This window comes from Podarcis tiliguerta, assembly GCF_965153285.1.
Source record: "Podarcis tiliguerta genome assembly, chromosome: 4".
NCBI lineage: Eukaryota > Metazoa > Chordata > Lepidosauria > Squamata > Lacertidae > Podarcis > Podarcis tiliguerta.
This window is the reverse complement of record NC_139537.1, coordinates 10,805,720-10,824,305: the sequence shown is the minus strand read 5'-3', so window position 1 is coordinate 10,824,305 and position 18,586 is coordinate 10,805,720.

Below are 18,586 nucleotides of genomic sequence, written 5' to 3'. Positions count from 1 at the left end.
ATCAGGATGTCGTCCAAGAAGCAGACGCATGTCTTGTAGAGGAGACCCGCCAGGACGTGATGCATGAAAGCTTGAAAACAGTGGGCGCCATTTTGTAAACCGAAGGGCATAACTCTGTATTCATATGTGCCCAGGGGCGTGAACATGGCAGTCTTCCACTCGTCTCCTTCCCGTATGCGAATCAGGTTGTACGCCCCTCGCAGATCCAACTTTGTAAAAACGCGTCCTTTCCTCGCCGTCGCCAGCAGGTCATCTATCTTGGGCATGGGAAAGGCCGCGGGCTTGGTCTTTGAATTTAAGAGCCTGAAGTCTACCACAAGTCTTTTTTGGGGCGTGTCCCTTTTCTTCACAAAGAATACAGGACTGCCCCCCGCTGCCTTCGACTCCCGGATGAAACCGCGCTTCAAGTTGAGGTCTATGAACTCCTTGAGCTCCTGCAGCTCGTCCTCAGACATGGAATACAGTTTCCCGGCTGGCAGCGTCGCTCCTGGCAGGAGGTCAATCTTGCAGTCATAGGGCCTGTGGGGAGGCAGCTTGTCCGCTTCCTTCTCGCAGAAAACCTCCAAAAACGCTGCGTACTTGCGCGGCACTGCTTGCAGCGTGCCTAATTGTAGCTGCGGGTCGTCCCCTCCTTCTTCCGGGCTAGGAAGGATGCAATGTTCCGCGCAATAGGAGGAGCCGAAGGTCAGTTGGCGCTGGTACCACGCCAATGCTGGGCTGTGCCTGTGCAGCCAACTCATGCCCAGGACTACAGGCGTGTCCGACAGGTGGGTGACGTTAAAGCTGATGACTTCTCGGTGATTTCCAATCCGCATCACCATTGGTTGCGTTTGTTGCACCACCTGCCCCCCTAACAAGTCTCTGCCATCCACCGTGACAACGTTCAGGGGCAGTGTGGCTGGTAGCAGTGGTATATTGTGCTGTTGAATGAATTCCAGTCCTATAAAGTCAGCGTTGCTGCCGGAGTCAATGGTGATCGGCACCTCCAGAGTGCGTCCATTGGGCAGTTGGAGAGACGCTGTAAGCTGCACCACTGGTTTGGGTGGGAGGGGGTCTGTGGGTTGCAAAAGTGCTGGGGATTGTTTCATTGACTTGTCTGGCTGGACCCCAGTGCCTCTTCCTCCAGCCAGACTCCGTCGTTTAACTGTTGCTGCGTTTTCAATTGAGCTGCTTCAGCGACTGTTGCCGAGGCTGCAGTGTGCTTGTGGAGCCTCTGGGGACACTCTTTCGCCATGTGTTGAGCACTGTCGCAGATGTAGCACTTCCTGTTCCCTCTAGGAGGCTTCGTTTTGGCTGCTCCCGGTGTTAGGGCTCTGTTAGCTGACTGAGCCCTGGCACCTCCTATCTCCATCGGCTCTTCTCCCCCTCCCTGCGAGGGTGTGGAGTGCGCACGCGCTGCTTCTCTGGGAAAGAAGGGAGGTGCTCTGGCTGGTGCCCTTCCCCAACGCCCTTCTTCCCTGTTCCAAGGACGTTCTTCCAGATGCACCCCGATCTCCAGAGCCCTCTGGACTACCTGCTGGGTGCTCCTTGGTCTCTCCCCTCTTCCAATCTCCGCTTTTACATCTGCATTCAACCCCTCCCAAAAGAGGTCTCTGACTGGCGCAGAATCTTTTTCCCACCCCAGGGCATGAACCAGTCCGAAAAATCGAGTATGGTACTGCCGCACGCTGGCTTTGCCTTGTTTAAGTCCATGTATGTCCCTCCTGGCAATATCGACGTCTACCTTTGATAAAAAGCATGAGTCCATTGCTTTAATAAAAGCCTTCGCATCTTGGAGCGCTGGATCATTGTCCCTCCATAGATTCCGCAGCCACGTTTTGGCTTCCCCATGCAAATGGGACAAGATAAACCCCACTCTCTCTCTCTCATCTCTAAAGTCTTTGTCAAGGAGATCCAGCGCAAACAGCAGGTCTGCTCTGAAGTTGGGGTACTGCTGCAAACTCCCGTCGAAATGCGATACAAGGCTGCCTCCCCTTCTCCCCAAGCCAATGCCTTCTGCCTTGGATCCCGTTTGCCCCTGTTTAGAAAGCACGTCCAACCTGGCCTGGAGATCCCGGCAGGAGGTAACCATTTCCTCCTCTCTCTTCCTGGATGCAATTACCTCCGTGCTGAGGTGCGTCACCGCTTCTTGCAGGGCTTTTATCTGCTCTTCCGTCGTCATCTTGCCTGAGTTTTGTGAGCTCTGTAAGCACCCCTCCTCTGTCCTCGCTGCGTCGACTCACGTGGCGAGGTTCTTGGTGCCAAAACTTTAAAATTGTGACAGAGCTTACTGTCAGAGCTGGCTCCGGGTCCCAGCTCACCAAGGACCAACGCTAGCCGATCGTACAGTATCAAAGTCTTTATTGAAGAATAGTCTCCATTTACAAGTCTCAGCGTCCCAGCCCTACGTCTGGACTTTAGACCGGCGAAGCTCTGTCTGGATCTCCACCCCCTGTGCACCAGTTTAATACTCTAATCTTACTCCACCTCTTCCTTCTCTCTCTCTTCCTCTGGGTCTTACTACCCCCCGGGGTCTCATTCCTCCGGGACTCTTCCGACGCAGAGCTTGACCCCTCTGACTCCTCCCCCTCTCTTCGGCGGGCTTTAGGACCTGGCTCCCTACCCGGGCTGCCCACCTTGCCGCCCTCCTGTACATTTGAACTTGGCGCGCGCGCGCGTTTTACTTTCCGGATGACCGTTTCCTCGCTCCCTGACGAGGGTGTGGTCAGTCCTGCCTCACGTTCTCCCTCTGCCTGCGCGCTCCCTGATCCCGATGCCTTGGACTCCTCCCCCCTACTGCACTCTGGGGGGGACGCTGGTCCGGATTTCCAGCTGCTACTCTCTGAGTCCCCTCTGGCCCCTTCTTCCCGAGGTGTCCCCCTGGGCACTCCCCTTGCCCTGACCATGGGGGCCCCTTTCTGTGAATCCTCCGAGTCACTGGAGAGACTCAGAGACCTCGGACTACTGTCGCCGCTGACATTTCCTTCCGACTCCTCCCCCTCGCTCTCCGTTTCTTCCCTCTCCTGTGACTCTGCTCCTGAACCCCTGACAAATAATAATAATAATAATTTTTTCTTTATACCCCACCCTCCCCAGCCAAGGCCGGGCTCAGAGCGGCTTACAAGCAATAATAAAAACAAGATGAATGATTACAACTTAAAACAAAAGTAAAGTACAACATTAAAATAATGGAACATTAAAATATTAAAATGTAGCCTCATCGGAGGAGGAGAAGGAAAAGAAAAAAGAAAGAGAGGGAGGGAATCAAATTGGCTCCAAGCCCAAAGGCCAGGCGGAACAACTCTGTCTTACAGGCCCTGCGGAAAGAAATCAGATCCTGCAGGGCCCTGGTCTCATGAGGCAGAGCGTTCCACCAGGCCGGAGCCAGAGTTGAAAAGGCCCTGGCTCTGGTTGAAGCCAATCTAACTTCCTTAGGGCCTGGGACTACTAGGGTGTTGTTATTTAATATAAGAAATATTATAATACATTTATAGAAAACATCAATGTCACTATAGTCATTAGGATCCTTCCCACAATGCAGTTGTTGGTGGAATGGTCCTGTGCTGGGAAGGAAGGGCCAGCTGGAACCTCTGTTAAAAAACTTCCAATAATAATAATAATAATAATAAATTTATTATTTGTACCCCGCCCATCTGGCTGGGTTTCCCCAGCCGCTCTGGGCGGCTTCCAACAAAGATTAAAAATACATCAAAATGTCACACATTAAAAACCTCCCTGAACAGGGCTGCCTACAAATGTCTTCTAAATGTCAGGTAGTTGTTTATCTCTTTGACCTCTGATAGGAGGGCGTTCCACAGGGCAGGCGCCACTACCGAGAAGGCCCTCTGCCTGGTTCCCTGTAGCTTTGCTTCTCACAGTGAGGGAACCGCCAGAAGGCCCTCGGCACTGGATCTCAGTGTCTGGGCAGAACGATGGAGGTGGAGACACTCCTTCAGATATACTGGACCAAGGTCTTTAAAGGTCTTTAAAGGTCAGCACCAACACTTTGAATTGTGCTCGGAAACGTACTGGGAGCCATTGTAGGTCTTTCAAGACCGGTGTTATGTGGTCTCGGTGGCCGCTCACAGTCACCAGCCTAGTTGCCGCAATGAAGGAGAGTCTGCCACATTCCACTTTTGAACAACTCTTACCTAAATAAAGTACTTCCAATGTTTAGCCAGTATCTTCTTTCTTGTAATTTAAATCCATTAGAACAGCAGTAGACTAGTTTGTGCCATTATCCATATGAAAGCCCTTCAGATATTTACATAAAGTTTTTGGGCTCTGACATATGGTCTTATCTGGGGGAGATTTTTTAACACTTCAGTGGGCATTTTGGTAGCCCCATTAATATTGCATTATATTGTTAAATTGTTTTTAATACATTTTTATTTTTGTAATGTTATTGTTTTATTATCTTTTTTATTTTACCTGCTTGTAGAATCACTTTACTTGGTGGGAAACAATAGGCCGAAGTCTCTACTGAAGTACCCTAAGGTGAGCTCCTGCAGAAAAGAAGGGGAAGTTTCACATACACAGCCTTTTCAACTCCTGTTCACCTTCTGAAATTACAAAGGATGGAAGAATGAAAAAGCGGAAGCATGAGGCATATAGTCCCTAGCCACCCCCTCCCCATTTTATCAAATCTGAAGTTGAGGGCAGTTCCAAGTGTCTGGGGCTTTTCTTGAGGGCAAGCATAACTCACTCGGCAAGTGTCACTTTAAACATCACACATCCTTAAAATACCTTGCCTCCAAAGGATGCTTTGACATAAATCAGAATTTCATTACTTTAATGTGACTAAATCAGTACCCCCTAACGTTACCGCAATGTATTTCTGTTTCACACTTTTTTTGGGGGGGAAAGAACATCTATTCATTAGAAAATGATTACCCATTTTAAGGCATTTTATAGATCAGTGAGTTCCCGCAGCCCTGAAGTATTATTCAAGCTACATTAGGCTACATGTAAAAATTGACAATGCCCTGAACAATTCGTCTCCCAACGAAAAGGCACAATGTCCACTGAAAAGACAATGCCGTGTGTTTGCCTTGCGGGGAACAAGATATTTAGGCTACAGTTCTCCGCACACTTCCTTGAGAGCAAGTCCCACACGACAGAGTCAAGAGCCCAATTCAAGCAGAGAGAGCGTACAGGTCCTTGGACAGTTCCCATGGGTCCTGCTACTAAATCAGATACAGCAGGGATGTCCAACTCCCAAGAGACTGCGATCTACTCCCAGAGAAAAATGCTGGCAGTGATCTACCCATTTTCTGGGGGATGGGGGAGTTCAGAGAGAGCCAGTGTAGTGTAGTGGTTAAGAGCAGTAGATTCATAATCTGGTGAACCAGGTTCACGTCTCCGCTCCTCCACATGCAGTAAGAGCTGTTCGACAGTGGAATTTGCTGCCAAGGAATGTGGTGGAGTCTCCTTCTTTGGAGGTCTTTAAGCAGAGGCTTGACAACCATATGTCAGGAGTGCTCTGATGGTGTTTCCTGCTTGGCAGGGGGTTGGACTCAATGGCCCTTGTGGTCTCTTCCAACTCTATGATTCTGTGATTCTGTGATTCTGTGACCTTGGGCTAGTCATGCTTCTCTGAAGTCTCTCAGCCCCACTCTTCTCACAGAGTGTTTGTTGTGGGGGAGGAAGGGAAAAGAGAATGTTAGCCGCTTTGAGACTCCTTAGGGTAGTGATAAAGCGGGATATCAAATTCAAACTCTTCTTCTTCTTCAGAGTGGTCAAACCTTTTTTAGGGGGGCAGGTCTAAATTTTAGGAGAGCAGGTTAGACTTGGAGTGGGATTGGTACCACGTCTCTGGAGGAAGTTAGCTGTGTGGGCCCTTGTTTCATTTTGCAGTCTTTGGCTCTGCACGGCCAGTTAGAAAATAGAACTGCAGGGAACTCATCCTTTGAGTGACAAGGTTGTGTCCTTTGGCTGGGAGTGGTTGCTCCACCAAGGAGGTTTCCCGCGTCTCATCCTCAACCAATTCATGTTCTGGCACTGCACTTTCCATCAGTTGTAGGTCATGGTGACCTTTTTGAAAAGTGAGCCTTTCCTAGCCTGGTTGTGGTCTTCTCCAGGTTTCACTCACCTTTCCTGGAAGAAGCATGATGTTGCAGAGAGGATCCAGATCAGGAAGGGATTGAGGTGTATGTTAGCATTTCACTCCACTGTTGCTGGATATGTGATTGTTATATCACATGTCTGTGTTTACTTTCTAGGCTTGGAAAGTGTGAGAATGGAAGCTAGTCTTATCTCTTCCATTCTACGGTACTTTTGTCCTTTCTTTCTCTCTCTCTCGGGGAAGAAGGAGGAGAGACACCATAATAAATACTTAGAATGCACACACAGATGCTCCACTTCATTTCTGCTGAACTCTGCTGAGTGAGCGTGCACATAGTCTTCTGATATGTGTCACTGGAAGCGTGCCGGGACTGAAGATTTATGGACATCCCAAGCTGCGCTTCATAAGGAAGACACCCAGAGAGGTTTGTCTCAATCCGTGTGCCCCCCAGGCATGTTCCAACAGTGTAATCAGGTGTTTAGGGCTGGTCATTTTCTTGAGAGTATCATTGGGAGTACAGCAAAGCTAGAAGTTGCACCAGTTCATAACTGATCCCATCTAAAAATGCATTACTCTCACATGTCCAGTGGCCAACCTTATTATTAACCTTAGGCACTTAAGAATCAGATGTTGTGAGGCACCTGCCCTGTTCATCACTAAACCATAATCAGGGAATGCTTCTTGAATTCTCCTAACCCAAACTTCTCCCTGGATTTTGGGATTCCAGATTGCCCGGCCAAGTTTCTCAGGCAGAAACACTGTATTGCAAAACCTCTTTTGCCTTTTTCAACCTGGAATTTCTGACCACACATTCAGTTCCGTTGGTTCGTTCATACAGCTGGATAGTTCATTTATTTTCCGGTCCATGACACTTTCACATGCATTAATTCTTATTTCCATAGGTAAAGGTAAAGTGACCCCTGACCATTAGGTCCAGTTGTGGCTGACTCTGGGGTTGTGGCGCTCATCTTGCTTTACTGGCCAAGGGAGCCGGCGTACAGCTTCTGGGTCATGTGGCCAGCATGACTAAGCCGCTTCTGGTGAACCAGAGCAGAGCATGGGAACGCCATTTACCTTCCCGCCGGAGCGGTACCTATTTATCTACTTGCACTTTAACGTGCTTTCGAACTGCTAGGTTGGCAGGAGCAAGGACCAAGCAACAGGAGCTCACCTCGTCGTGGGGATTTGAACTGCCGACCTTCTGATCAGCAAGCCCTAGGCTCTGTGGTTTAACCTACAGCGCCACCTGCATCCCTTCTTATGCCCATACTTCCCTGCTTATGCATTAATCTGCATTTTAAAGAAAGAATGCATAAAAAATCATATTCCGATTTGTAGGTGACGTTCAACTAGGTCATACTCAGATTGAAACCAATGAAGCTAAGTTACTGAGTTCCACTGAAGCTTGATCTGCCTTGAGTTACCCAGTCTCACACCACCTGTTCCGTTTCTTTTCACACACTACTAGCATTGCTTAAAAGGGAAAAGTAAAAATCTCAAGGGTCCCATTGGTTTTTTTAAAAAGGTTCTGTACTTACAGTTCCTCTTATTCACAAGGATGGCTTGAGATTCTAAGCTGTATGACTGGAACTTGTTTCATGACATCCTCACGCAAGAGAGAGGAAGATGAGAGGGAGAGCAAGAGGAAGGTGCAGAGCTTAGGTGTTTAGATAGAAACCACGAAGTGTACAATCTCAATGCTTTGCTCCACTGACTGCAGGCACACAAAGTTGCTTATACTAGGGTTGCCTTGCATCTGGAATTTCCCGGGCTTACATGAAACACTACAATCGGAAACAGTGTCCAGGTGAAAATCTGTGAGTTTGCCCAAAAAGTTCTACAACTTTGGGCCAGGCTGAAAAAAGCACAACAACTTTTGTTTCCGGAATTTCACTTCCTGAAATATGGCAACCCTACTTCTACTCAGCAAGAACTACCTTGCAAAATTTGCAGAAATGCAAAATCCAAAACACAATTATGTTTTGATCCCCACATTATTCTGGGAGGTGGTGATCAGGTCCATTTGTATCAGAATACACAAAGATTGATTGCCTCAAAATATCCCTATTCATTCCTCTTTTTGCTCCCCATCCTCTATATTGCCAGTACACCCATGTAAATAGATAATAAAAGCTTTCTTAAAATAAGCACCATTTATAGGCTATTTGCCATTGCTGATACTTGGAGCCCTTTGTCTCCTGATGAGATTTAGGCTGTTTTTCTCCATTGGTTGACTCTGCCAGCAAATTATGAGCACTTCTTGTGAATAGAAAATATAGCAAATTAGTAATTCATGTGGTAGTAATAATAATAATTTGCCTCTACATATTGATTGGAGCTGGCTGACAATTGTGATTCCGTACAATTGAAAACAATCCATCTTTTCAGGATGAAGTGTTAAATCAAAACAAAAATATTTGACATTTGAGAGGTTCCTTTGTGATCATGAATGAAGCAGTAACTTTCATATGTGGGGAGTGGAGATAATCCTTGCTAAATAAAGCAGAATACTTTACAGGAACCCAAGAATTAGAAGGAGCTCAGGGCATCATGTAGCCTGACCCCCCCTGACCTCACAACATTATTTACAAAGCTGTTGCCTATTGGTAGCACTTATTAGGAAGAGGAAGAACCTTCAACACCATATCTCACCCCCCCCCCTTTCTATTGCATGAAATGAAAATAATTATCTTTCCACCATCGAAAGCCAAGAGATTGTTTTGCTGAATGCTGTATTATTTTAAGAAGAGCAGGACAGATTATTTGGCTGCCTGCTCCAAGAAATTAAGAAGACTTGTTTCCATCTCTAGCTTGCGTATGATCAAAAGCTATCACCCAAAATGGGGAATGGGCACAACAAACAGATCAAGTGGCTGTATTTCATCCTTGGGGGTCTGGGTGGGTTTTTAAAGGGACATTTGTGGTGCAGTGTGTGATGTTTTGTATTTTATGGCTTGAAAGACAGCTGCTGAGGAGGAAAGGAACTGGGGGGAACCGGAGACATCCTAGCAATCCTAAAGGCAGCATTAGGGTTGTCAGCACTTTTGCTGAAATACCAATTAGGGACTAAGCTGCATGTAATACTTTAATTGAAATGTGTCAGAGGTAAGACAGTGGCCTGTTAGCTCTTGTAAATCTGTTTTGTGCTCCCCTTCCTGCAATTAGGCTTCCGCCAGGTATCCATCAAACAGGCTGGTTGAAAAAGGAGATGAATATGCAGGAGGTTGTCAGCTACACACTGATGTGAGGTTTCTTAGGCAAGTATAGTGTATCACGACCAATGCCGGATTTAGGTAAAGGTAAAGGGACCCGTGACCATTAGGTCCAGTTGTGGCCGACTCTGGGGTTGCGGCGCTCATCTCGCTTTACTGGCCGAGGGAGCCGGCGTACAGCTTCCGGGTCATGTGGCCAGCATGACTAAGCTGCTTCTGGTGAACCAGAGCAGCACACGGAAACGCCGTTTACCTTCCCGCTGGAGCGGTACCTATTTATCTACTTGCACTGGTGTGCTTTTGAACTGCTAGGTTGACAGGAGCAGGGACCGAGCAACGGGAGCTCACCCCATTGTGGGGATTCGAACCGCCGACCTTCTGATCAGCAAGTCCTAGGCTCTGTGGTTTAACCCACAGCGCCACCCGCATCCCAATGCCGGATTTACGTATAAGCTAAAAAAGCTATAGCTTAGGGCCCCACTTTCTTGGGGGCCCCAAAAAAAATTAAAGGAAAAAAACCTGGATATACATTTCCAAAATAAAAGATAAAAAGCAAATAAAATAAAACCTACATACAACAACAGTGTTGTGTAGGCTCCTATGATGTAAGTAATGGGTCCTGACTGCTAGCCTGCTCCCTAAAATATCACTGGTTTGCTCCTTTCTATATATAGGGTGCCTCTATTCTGCTATTTATAATTATTAGTAGTTTGCATTGTATATTTACACCCATTATTATTTCATGTTACAGCAAGTTTCTAGAGGCTAGATTATGAGTCTTTGCAAATTGTGTTTCTAAAGGAACCTTTGTTATTGCCAAATGCCAATGTGTTTGCATTATTAAGTTTGTTACGAATAAAAAAATCATTTTAAGTTAGAGCTTAATAATTATTTCACTATTGATATACTTCTTAATTGTATTTCAGTTCAACAATTACTTTGATAAAATATGTGCAAATGGCTTGAGATACCTATTAGGTCCATAAATTGCCATATAGCATATATTCAGCACAAAAAACAGCGACAACTTGTTGTTGACAAAGGACGGCTGGACATATAAAGGGCCCCATTACCTTCAATAGCTTAGGGCCTCATCAAATCTAAATCCGGCCCTGCTCACGACTACTTGCTCCCACATTCTTTTGACTAGATATATTATGATGGCCAACAAAGACTCTTCTTCCAGGTGGATGGCAACTGGGTGGATGACAAAGAGGGGGAGGAGTCTTTTTTCTGTTAAGGTACCCCATCCTTGATATTCTCTACCCAAGGATGCTCACCTGGTGCCTGCTTTGATGACGCTGAACCAAGACATTTCATTTTGTCCAGGTTGTTAGTCCTTCATTTGAAGGCTGCAGCACTTTATGCTGCATTGACAATCTTGTTTGTAAAGTTACCACCCGACTGCTCCTTTTACTGCTTTAAATTGTAATTTTGATACTATTTATTGTCCTGAGCTTTCAGGGGAAAGCATTTTAAGACTGTTGTTGTCATTTTATTGCTGTCTTTCTCCTAGCTGGTTTATTCTGGACCCCAGAGTTTGTTTGTTTTATTGGAGTGGGGGGAGTCTTTAATTCTACTTTGATTACTTTCTGCTCTTTTTACTAAATAGAAATGTTTACTGGGTCGAAATGAAATAAAAATTGAAAACATAAATGGGTGGAATGATAAGAATATTCAACGAAAGTATCTAGAGTCAGCATTTGCCACAAATTAATATGCACGCTGGACACCAAAAAGATATTCTGACACCGTCAGCTTATTTATATATTGCATTTCTCATAAATACATTGCACGCAAAGTGATTCACAGAAGACGATTTAAGTACAATGCAAATCATAATAAAAACAATACATTACAAAACACCATTGATGTTGCAACACTTACAATTCATTTAAAACTCGTCAAGAGTGCAAATGTGCATGAAACATACCAATAGGTCAGTTAGCAATATCCAGTGCCAATAATATCAACTTCATAACCCACATTAAGCAATTTATTTAGCAGTTTGCAGTAGGAAACCTAACACATCATATCGAACTAGCAGCAAAAGATTAAATTAACAACAGCCTCCAACAAAGCATATGGTATCATGATGCATAATCGCAGCCAAGATGTAGTTTTGTGTTTTTATATCATAAACCGCCCTGCGATCCTCGGATGAAGAGCGGTGTAGAACTTCAATAAATAATAATGAAAATAATAAAAGTCAGCCATCTAGGTCCTAGTTCAAAAATATGGAATTCCATGTGCTAAGAGAGCATGTAGTGAAATAGCCTGTGGCGTTTGCCCTCCTATGTGTGTGACATCTGCTTTTGACCTTTAAAGCCCTTCACAGCCTAGGACCCTCGTACCTATGAGACCGCCTCTCCCAGTATGCCCCATGGAGAGCCTCAAGGTCTATAGATAGCAACACCCTAGTGGTCCCAGGCCCTAAGGAAGTTAGATTGGCTTCAACCAGAGCCAGGGCCTTTTCAACACTGGCTCCGGTCTGGTGGAACGCTCTGCCTCATGAGAACAGGGCCCTGCAGGACCTGATTTCTTTCCGCAGGGCCTGTAAGACAGAGTTGTTCCGCCTAGCCTTTGGCTTGGAGCCAATTTGATTCCCTCCCTCCCTCTCTTTCTTTTTTCTTTTCCTTCTCCTCCTGCGATGAGGCTACTTTTTAATATTTTAATGTTTCAATATTTTAATGTTGTATTCTAATTTCGTTTTTAAGTTGTAATCATTCAACTTGTTTTTATTATTGCTTATAAGCCGCTCTGAGCCCGGCTTTGGCTGGGGAGGGCGGGGTATAAATAAAAATTATTATTATTATCATCATCATCATCATCATCATCATACTGGGTTCATAGGGAAAGGGTTAACTAATTGTAAAATGACTAACCAATGTGAACCCAAGGGGCAGAGTTAACTATGTATAAGGTTTAAGCACAGAGAGAATTTGTTGAGAGGAGTTGGAGTGTTTGAGAAGGCAGTCTGGAATTAGACGAGAGAGGGAAGATAAGTCTGTGGGTTGGGCTAGTCTGGTGTGAGAGAGTGATAGAATTTGTTATGAGGAGTCAGTCAAACAGTTGAGATAATCAGTCAGAAGGTATTAGGAAGGTAAAGAAACTAAAGTTAAGATACTGACAGGAATATTATCTGAGAAACCATAAACTTGTTAATGTTTGTAAAATAAACTTGTTTTTTTGGTTCACTGTTAACAACTGACTGGACTCAGTGTTTTACCAGAGAGTAACTGGTTGGTGGCAGCGGGGAAGCGATCACAGTGGTGGCACAGGGATCAATAGACCGTTAAACGTCCCGGGACCCTGTGTGATCGCCACATATCCGTCAGCTTAAAAGGGGATTAGACAAAGGAGTGGACAATAAAGTCATTGATGACGGTATTTTACCAACAGTATCAGAAATAGTATGCCGATTGCAGGAGATCCTGAGAGAGAGAGTGCTGCTGCAGCCAAAGATTCCTGCATTGTAGGGGTTTGAAAAGATGGCCTTTCTAGCTCTATAGTTCCATGATTCTATGATTCATGTCTTCTTTACCTAAGAAATGTTGGTGGCCACTCTCAGAGGTCGGATGCCGGGCTAGACAGGACAATGGCTGCTTCAGAAGGGCTCTTCGGATCTCCTCACAAGTCTTACAAAGAAAGGGAAAAATGGTGGCCATTGGCTTAGATCTCCTTTTGAAAAGGAGATCAGGGAGGAAATCATGAAGGATCTCTCCTTCAACACCAGGACATCCAATGAAGCTGAGCGTTGGAACAGAATCATGTTTATGGAAGACGATCTTACTCGGCTACGAGTGATCGTCAAAGAATAAAGAAATATAGATTGATAGATTGATTGATCGATCGCTTTTTAATTGCATTTGACCTCTTAAGTTTCCTGTGGGCCTGCATTTTACAACCTTATGCTTTCTAGTCCATAAAGAAGAAACCCTATCTGACGCTGAAAGTGCTATGCCCTATTGCAATAGCTACTATAAACACTGGGTCCCTCCTGGATGCTGCACTTGAATTGATTTCCTTGTTTCTGTGTTTTATTTCAGAGGTGGTCCTTCACCTGGGTAACAAACACAGTGGTGTACAACTAAATTCTTACCACATGGATTAGCTTGGCCACTGACCTGAACCAGCAAGCTCTTCTAATGATCATAGAATCATAGAATCATAGAGTTGGAATAGACCACAAGGGCCATCGAGTCCAACCCCCTGCCAAGCAGGAAACACCATCAGAGCACTCCTGACATATGGTTGTCAAGCCTTTGCTTAAAGACCTCTAAAGAAGGAGACTCCACCACACTCCTTGGCAGCAAATTCCACTGTCGAACAGCTCTGACTGTCAGGAAGTTCTTCCTAATGTTTAGGTGGAATCTTCTTTCTTGTAGTTTGGATCCATTGCTCCGTGTCCGCTTCTCTGGAGCCGCAGAAAACAACCTTTCTCCCTCCTCTATGTGACATCCTTTTATATATTTGAACATGGCTATCATATCACCCCTTAACCTCCTCTTCTCCAGGCTAAACATGCCCAGCTCCCTGATCAAGAAGCTACTCGTGGCTAATTGTAGTGGCTATATGTTTCGGGGGTTTTCATGACCCTACTAGAGCAAAACAAATAAAATTGTGGGGATAGGGGGAGGAGATGAGGAAACTCCATTGCCCAAACAGAAATCCTTGCATGGGGCTTCTGTTGATGGGACTCAATAGCTGAATCTGAGAGAGGGTTGAAGAGAGGAGAGAATATACTCCCTTTCCATCTCTTTGCACTAAGTCTTCGAACAATGGGCTCCTTGCTGGTGGCTTTCACAGAAGCTGGGCGTTTTGCTGCGCAAGTTTTTTCACCCAGCAATTTTCCCCGGGAAGGATTTGTTTTAGAAAGTGCCTCCAAAAGTCAGAAGTTAATCAAAGGGCAACAATGCAGGGACATAAGCATAAGCTCTCCCTCATCCGGAGGCAGCTCAGACTGTCAGGCACTGACGAAATTATACAGCAGGGCGACGCACGGCATCTTTTCCCTGACAAAAGGATCAAGACCAACGAAAGGTCAGCGTTGTTGAGACACGAGTCTATTAGCTTACTATTGTCATAAGTATCGGGAGGAGAAAAGCAGCACGTTAGATGATGCTTTGAAGACAGGGGCTGCAAAGCAGGCATGAGCAATAGGGCATGCTTGGCATTTTGCCTTAGTCCGCCCATAGGAACTGCTCTGTTCTCTCCCCCACAAAAAAAGTATCCACAATTGAGGCAATTGAGCATGAACAGTGCTGAGCGCTTGGGAATGGATTTGGGATGGAGCATTAGAAGTTGGACAGATCCTAAGACCAGGCTGGCGAACAGCAAGGAGTCAGGAGTCAGATACGGCCCTCCAGGCCTGCCAATCAGGCCCCCAGGACTCAATCTGGGCACCAGTGCAAGAGACTTCCAGTTTTCACCTACACAATCCTGGCCCTATCACTGTCTTCCTGTGTGTTCTCCAGCGTGTAATCACTGCAGAGGTTATGTTTTCTGAGATTCCTCTGGAAAAATAATCTCTCAAAGGACCTGTTGATGGCATTTTACCATTGTACTGTTGAGAGTGTATTAACTCATGGTCCATGTGTGTGGTTTAGGAGCTGCACGGTCAGGGGGGAAACAACGCTGTCCAGGGTTGTAAAGACTGCAGAGAGAATAATTGGGTGCACTCTTCCCACCTTGGATCAAATCTATGCTTCCAGGTGCCATAAGAAACCTGCAGAGATAGTGCAGGATAGTGCGCACCCCGGAAATGATCTCTTTCAGCTTCTGCCTTCTGGAAGAAGGTACAGGGTTATAAAGATTAGGACTAGCCGCCTGAGAAACAGTTTCTATCCAAATGCGATTTTGGTTTTAAACACAGTGTAAGGTAGTCTCTATGGGAGTATATTGTATTTAATTATGGGGTATCAGAGTTTTTAGGGGGTTAACCAAGCTGGGATAGCTGGGATAGTAGGTTTGTTGGTTTTTGATTGTCTGATGTAGATTTTTTCAATTTCGTTGTACTGTATGGGACAATGACAAGAAAGATTATCGTATCGTAGGGCCAACCCAAGACATTTTGGCACCTGAGACGAACCACAAAATGTGCCCCCCAGCAGGGAAAAAGGAGAGAGTGAAGATCTACATCAGGAGCAAGAGGGGAATAAACATCTACATAGGGAACAAGGGTGGGAGGAGACCAGCAGCACCTCCTAGTTGCCAGGAGCCCTCTGTAGAAGCGGAATTAAGGTGGGGGGGGGGTGCCAAGGAGGTGGCAGATGTGCCACTCACAGAACAGACCTTTCAAGTGTCCCTAGTTTCAGGGACAGTGCTGGATTTATAGAAGCCATCCCAGTTTCTGATTTGATCCCAGAATGTCCTGCTTTTCCTTAGGACGTCCCTATTTTCATTGAAGAAATGTTGGCAGGTATGGAGTTATGCAATCCCTTTAGAAGACATCTGAAGGCAGTCTTGTATAGGGAAGTTTTTTTAATGTTCAATGTTTTATTATGTTTTTATATATGTAAGTAGTGCCATATTTACATATAAGCTAAACAAGCTATAGCTTAGGGCCCCACTCTCTTGGGGGCTTCTCAAAAATATACTTCTTCTTAATTGTATTTCAGTTCAACAATTACTTTGATAAAATACATATCTTGTGTGCAAATGGCCTTAGATACATATTAGGTCCATAAATCACCATATAGCATGTATTCAACACAAAAAACAGCGACAATTTGTTGTTGACAAAGGACAGCTGGACATAGAAAGGGCCCCATTACCTTCAGTAGCTTAGGGCCTCAACAAACCTAAATCCGGCCCTGTATGTAAGCCACCGAGTCAGGGAGCAGGGGTATAAATAGTAAAATGATGATGATGGTGGAATGGGAAGTCCCTTTTTTCATCGGAGAAAAGTTGGAGGGTATAAGAGCATGCCTCAGCCATCATTGTCATGGCAGCAGCATTAAGGTAAAGATAAAGGGACCCCTGACCATTAGGTCCAGTCATGGCTGACTCTGGGGTTGTGGTGCTCATCTTGCTTTATTGGCTGAGGGAGCCGGTGTACAGCTTCTGGGTCATGTGGCCAACATGACTAAGCCTCTTCTGGCGAACCAGAGCAGCGCATAGAAACACCATTTACCTTCCCGTCGGAGCGGTACCTATTTATCTACTTGCACTTTGATGTGCTTTCGAACTGCTTGGTTGGCAGCAGCATTAGTGGACAATTAAGATCTGCTGCCTCTGTGACAGTCCCCTCACTTTGCCTCACGAGTAGGCCAGCCCAGGTAAGCACTTCCCACTGGACTAAGAAAGGATTGCTCCTTGCCAGGAAAGTGTGTTCATAAAGCCAGGTAGTTAAATCCAGTGGGTTCATTAAAGAGCCCACACACCTCCAATGAAACGATTCAACAAGCACTATACTCTTCAAAATCCAAATCCATAAACTCAGCTGTGTTAAAATATGGGGCCTTTATGGGCTATTTGCCATTTGGAAATATTTCATGTCCTTTGTTCCCTGATGAGATTCACATTCTATTCCTCCCCCCCCCCCCAACCATTAGTTGGCTTAGCCAATCACAAGCACTTGTGGTGGGTGGAAAATAAAGTAATTCAAGTACTACTGCTGCAGCTAATAATGATTTGCCACTACTTATTGATTGGGGCAGGGATTTTTGATTCCTAGTGACTGAAAAGCACTCTTCTTTTCAGTATGACATGCTCAGAAATATCTGCCACTGCCTGTGTGTGAGAGAGAAATCCTGAATGAAGCAGTCACTTTCATTTGCTAAGAAACACCCCCCCCCCCAAAAAAAAGCTGTAATCTTATAACCGCTTACCAGGGAGCAGTGCTGTTTTTCTAGAACAGAGGTGCCAGAACTCACCATGAACACCTCCCTTGTGATAATGGCAATGGCACCCACCTGAGAGGTGCCGGAACTGAGTTCCGGTGAGGTCCAACTGGAAAAAAGCACTGCCTGGGAATAAGCTTCACTGAATTCAAAGGGGTTTACTTTTGAGGAGACACAGTTAGGATGCTGCTGCAAGGCTGTAATGCTCACTTACCTGGGAGTAAGGTCACCTTGAGCTAACCTTGCATAGGCATGCCTGGGTTTATAAAGGTAAAGGGACCCCTGACCGTTAGGTCCAGTCGTGGCCGACTCTGGGGTTGTGGCGCTCATCTCGCTTTATTGACCGAGGGAGCCGGAGTACAGCTTCCAGGTCACCTGGCCAGCATGACTAAGCCACTTCTGGCGAACCAGAGCAGCTCACAGAAACACTGTTTGCCTTCCCACCGGAGTGGTACCTATTTATCTACTTGCACATTGACGTGTTTTCGAACTGCTAGGTTGGCAGGAGCAGGGACCCCGTTGCAGGGATTCGAACCGCCAACCTTTTGATCAGCAAGCCCTAGGCTTTGTGGTTTAACCCACAGCTCCACCCATGTCCTGCCTGGGTTTATGCACAGCAGTTATTTTAATGCTCAGAGGAAATATAAATAGACTTCATGTGCATTACAAAACAGCATGGGATTATTATTATTATTTTAAAAAAAAGACAGGCCAAATTTTTATGTGCATCCACAAATGCTGTTCGTTAACATTTTAATATGCTTTATTAGCATGCACACACCCTAACAGCACCTGGCCTAAATGATAGCAGGCAACCTTTGTTCAAGAGAGGGTGAAATGATGGCAACAAAGAACAGCATACTGAGAACAATGGCTGCAAGCAAGCATCAAAACAAGGAAACAGTGCCGAGTAAGAGATTGGTGGATCTCTTTTACTTTTCCTAGGAGTGTAGCTCCAGAACATGTTTTTTTCACATAGCAGGGCTGATGACATCAACTGCCACAGCACCAGGGCAAATGATGAATCTTCCTTGCTTGGGCAAGCCCATGAGGTGATAACAAGGCTTTCAAGTTTTACAATTTGCCATGTGTAATACAGCTGACATGCTTTTTGTTTGTTTTAGGCATTTGAATAAAAAGTTACAAATATTTTCTGTAGCACTAGGCACCAGATAACATTGTCACATCAAATCAAATACTGCAAATAATCCCACTTTCTGTACGTAATGTAATGAACGGTAGGGCACACCCCCCCATCTTGCTCGGTGCCCTACATTCCCAAGTTGCATCCCCCTTGTATTTCAAAGAACCAACTCTCTTAATCATGCCACAAAATGCTTAGAACAAAGGCGCCATCAATCTGTGTTGATTTTCTTATTCCATTTACTACGTAATATGCAGTCGAGCCACATCTGCTGGACATTATTAAGGGCCAGAAGATTAATACTGAAGCAAATGTTAGTAATCCCTTTTTATCCACTTCAGAA